This window comes from Mastigoproctus giganteus, chromosome 3, assembly GCF_048544385.1.
Source record: "Mastigoproctus giganteus isolate SK-2022 chromosome 3, ASM4854438v1, whole genome shotgun sequence".
NCBI classification, from domain to species: Eukaryota; Metazoa; Arthropoda; class Arachnida; order Uropygi; family Thelyphonidae; genus Mastigoproctus; species Mastigoproctus giganteus.
The window spans coordinates 49,248,770-49,253,731 of record NC_143577.1 but is presented as its reverse complement, the minus strand read 5'-3'; positions in this window follow the sequence as shown (position 1 = coordinate 49,253,731).

Here is a 4,962-nt window from a genome sequence, read left to right as displayed (position 1 = left end):
CTTCAGGTTAACTATCGCTGTTTTCTGTTGTTCTATCAGGTCTATCAGGCCTCTTCCTCCCTTTTTCCGAGGTATTGTTATTCTCTCCACTGCTGACTTCGGGTGGTGTTGGCGACTCTTGGTCATCATCGTCCTTGTCTTTCACATGGTATCTTCTAGCTCGGTGTTAGTCCAATCTATGACCTCGAATGTGTATGTTAATATTGGAGATGCATAGGTGTTTACGGCTTTAACTGTGTTCCCTCCGTTTAATTTTGCTTTCAGCGGGCTTCTGAGTCTCTGATGATATTTTTCGGTCAGGCACTTTTTGATTTCTTTGTACTCTAACTGCTGAGCCTGCATCATCCCTAAGTATTTGTAGGTCTCTCCTTCTGTCATAGCTTTGATCTCTTTACCAGTCAGCAGCTGGTAGTTTCGGCCAACTAATTTTCCCTGGTGCAGTGTGTGGGTCTTTCATTTTTCTAGACCAAATTCCATCTTGATGTCCTTGCTGAATTCTTCGGTGATCCGGAGTAGTTGCTGGAGTTGCTTCTCGGTTGCCGCGTAGAGCTTAATGTCATACATGAGGTGGGTGAGGGTGTACAGGTTCTTTCTTCCTTCTTAGAGGTTATATCCATACTTGCTGCAGTTGAGCATTGTGAATAGCGGGTTGAGTACTGAACAGAACCATAGTGGGCTCAGATCATTTCTCTGAAAGATTCCTCTTCTAATGGGGATTATTATTATTATCATTATTATTATTATTAATATTATTATTAGACATATGGTGCAAGGAAGCCTGAGGCTTATGCTGCACCAGGAAAAAAAATTTGAATGACCCTGAGAGAGAGAAAGCAGTAGAAGGAAATCACTAAGAAAGAGAATAATGATGAATCCAGCTCAGAAATCTGGGTGTGCCAAGTCCATACTCACCAGATGTGAGCCCCTGTGGCTACTTTTGCAAATTACGTACTCTGCATCCTGATTCTGAACTACTGTTTAATACCACTAGTTAATACCATCAGACTTCTTCCTAGTTCAGCAAGATTTTAAGTTCTGTTTATCAGATCGAATAGTTTTCCAAATGACAATTAGCATGTTGAATAGGTAAATTTTCTGTTTTCGATCATTTTTCAGTTTTATAAGGATTAATAAAACTGTTAAAAGCAAATTTAACAATTGATTAAAGATAAAATGGAAAAATTTTATAAAGACCAATTAGCTGTTAGAATAAATTAAATTAACAAGAAAGATATTAAAATTGTGAAACTACTTGCATCTGCAATCTAAAATACTAAGACATCTCTTTGGAGTGATGCTCTCGAAATTGAAAAAATAATTATAAAAAATTTAAAAAATATTAAATTATTTAAATCATATAAATTAAAATTTTAAATCTTAAAAAATATAAAATATCTGAAATATTTAAAAATATATATAAAATATTTGAAATATTAAAAAGATATTTGTCGAAATTGAAAAAATGTAATTTTCAATTTCGAAACAAGATTACGGATCAAGGATGTATGCAAGTTCACAAAAAATCGGATGAAAAGTAAGGCTCCTTTGCTGAATTCAATCGTATATATGACCAGTAGCATTTTAAAACGGTTTATTACATGACCATATCAAGTCGCATACAATTATATGTACAACAAATGTATACTTGAGACAACGTGGGTTGAAGTAGCCCAACATTGAGGCAGTTGCTGAAGGATCACAGTACTCAAAGAAACAGCTCTGCCATCTCAAAAGAGGAGTGCTGATTATGTGAAACTCTGAAGGCAGAGAGTACTCCTGGGAGTAATTGTGCAGTCAAATATGGAGTTTTCTGAGCAATGCAGACAGGCTCCCAGGGCAGTTCATGGGGTTTTGTCAATGATATATAGGAATTTTGCTAGCAGGGAAAAGGAGGTGATTGTCCCTCTGTAAAAGGCAATGTACACAGCACTCAAGGCGTGGCCTTGAGTGCTGTCTACATGGGTAAATGAGGTCTGGAGGCCTCATTTTTGGAAGGAGGTAGATGTGCTTGAATGTGTACAGAGAAGGGCAACAAGATTGGTGAAAGGAATGAAGGGATCCTCTTACCAGGAGAGGCTTAAGTTCTGCAAATTGCAGCGGCTGGAGACTAGGCACCTCCGAAATGATCTGATTGACGTGTATAAGGCCTTGAATGGGTTGGGCCTGCTGAAATCTGATGGGATTCTTCCACTTGTTCAGATTACGAACCTAAGGGGGCATAAATTCAAATTGATGAAAGACAGATGTAGATTAGATGTGAGACATTTGCCTTTAGCCAGCGGGTGGTTAATTGCTGGAACAAACTTTCATCTGTCGTTGTGGAAGTTGATAGATTAAATAAATTTAAGGAGGAACTGGATAAATATTTAGAGGGAATGGTTGTGTGAATTTTTTTTTTGGCTGATGCTTCATAAACTCATACGTTTGCTTTCTTGTATCACATGCCACTACTACTACTCTGTATTCAAATAAACACCGCTCACCATTAGGGTTACCAAATGTCCGATATTTGAGCTTACTGTCTCGTAAACAAATTGAGGAAATACCGGACATATAAGTGTTCGATATTTTCGAATTCAGTAACTTTTATTACCATTTTATACGTTTGTTAGATTTAATTTTATTTATGTTCCGTTTGAATTATACTTGTTTTCTCCAGTTTTAATAAATTTTGCAACCGTTTTTGCAATGTAAGAAACACCGTATTGTTTAATATATATTTACGAAGCCAGGTTTATGAAGTTTCTATTGTTTCAAGGAAACTGAGACACAATATGCACAAATCGCGGAAGTTCGCTTAACACAAGCACATGCATTTTCATCAGTTACTCGACTATTCTTTAACTTTTGCCCACCAGTGTATTTTCTTTCTAAGTAACCATGATTATAGAAAATAAAATAACTGACAAATAGGAGATGTATCGGAATAACGTTGTTTTCTATTTCAATGTGCCAAATATTACAACTTTCAATGCCAAGATTTCTTTACTAATTTCGGTGTGTAGTATCAATTCAAAAATTTATTGGATGTTTTCTAAGACGGTGTGAGCAAACAGATCATTCTTTTGATAATACTTGACCAATTTAGCCAACTTGATGCAAGTTCACAAAAAATCGGATGAAAAGTAAGGCTCCTTTGCTGAATTCAATCGTTTTTTAATAAGAATCCTAATCCTTTAGTTTTTAATAAGAATCCTAATCCTGAACTCAATAATGCTATTCATAACTATAGAATTTAAGTATTGCGTGTTATACAGGGTCAAAAGTCAGTAAACAGTTAAAGAATCGATATTTCAGTGAATTTTTGACGTATGGTAACGAGATTAGCGCAAAAATGCATAGAATTAAGTAGGGATTTTTCCGAAAGAATGTCAAAATTATTTCCAAAAACTTGGTGGCGCTTGATCTGTGACACCACAAAATACATCATTATAGTAAATATTCAATGTAGTAGTAGTAATAGTAGTGGCATGTGATGCAAGAAAGCAGGTGTATGAGCTTATGCAGCATCAGCCAAATTTAAAAAAAAAAAAAAAAAAAAAAAAAATCACACCATTCCCTATAAATGCCTGTCCAGTTCCTCCTTAAATTTATTCAACCTATCAACTTCCACAACGACAGATGGAAGTTTGTCCAGCAATTAACCACCCGCTGGCTAAAGGCAAATTTCGGCACATCTCTTCTACATCTGTCTTTTTTTAATTTGAATTTATGCCCCTTTAAGATCGTAATCTGAACAAGTGGAAGGATCCCATCAGAATTCAGCTAGCTCAACCCATTCAAGGCCTTATACACCTCAATCAGATCACCGCGCAGGTGCCTAGTCTCCAGTCACTGCAATTTGCAGAACTTAAGCCTCTCTTGGTAAGAGTGTCCCTTCATTCCCCTCGCCAATCTTGTTGTCCTTCTCTGTACACGCTCAAGCAAATCTACATCCTTCCTAAAATGAGGCTTCCAGTCCTATACGTACTACTCAAGACGTGGCCTGATCATTGCCCTATACGGAGGGACAATCACCTCCTTTTCCCTGTAAGAAAAATTCCTATATATCATTGACAAAACCCCATGACCTGCCCTGGGAACCTGTCTGCATTGCTCAGAAAACTTCATATCTGACTGCACAATTACTCCCAGGTCTTTTTCATTTTCTACCACCTTAAATGTAGTACTACACAGTTGGTACGTTTCTCTGGGGTTACTTCTACCCATATGCAGTATTTTGCATTTGTCAAGGTTAAACTTCAGTTGCCACTTCTTATCCCATCTGCCCAAATTATCTAGATCCTGTTGCAGTAGCACATTGCCATTACTGTCATTAGCAACCCTGCCAACCTTTGTATCATCTGCAAACTTTGACACTAAGCCTGATATAACTTCATCAATATCATTGATAAATATACAAAACAACAGAGGACCCAACACCGAACCCTGCGGGACTCCACTAATATCATTAGTCCACGAAGAGCAGCACCCATTAATTACCACCCTCTGTCTTCTCCCACTCAACCATCCTTTTATCCATTGTAGCAACTTACCCTTAATACCATTCTGCATCAATTTGTACGATAGTCTTCCATGCGCAACAGTATCAAAAGCTTTCCTGAAATCCAAATTATTTTTTGCATCCAGTTCCTTTGTAACCACATCAGAATATCCTATCAAATTTGTCTGACAAGACTTTCCCTTAACAAAACTATGCTGTGTCTGAATTATTGCTGCAGTCTTGTCTAGATGATCCTGCAATGTATCTTCAACCAGTGACGCCATTATTTTACCCGGAACAGAAGTTAAACTAACCGGTCTGTAATTACTCGTGTCACCCTTCGATCCCCCTTTGTGAATTGGGGATACACTTGCACATCTCCTGCCCGTGGAGATCTCCCCTGAGTCCAAGGATGCTCTCATAATTATGGCTAAGGGTTTGCTTAGTTGCTTTGCCGCCTCCTTTAATATAACTTGATA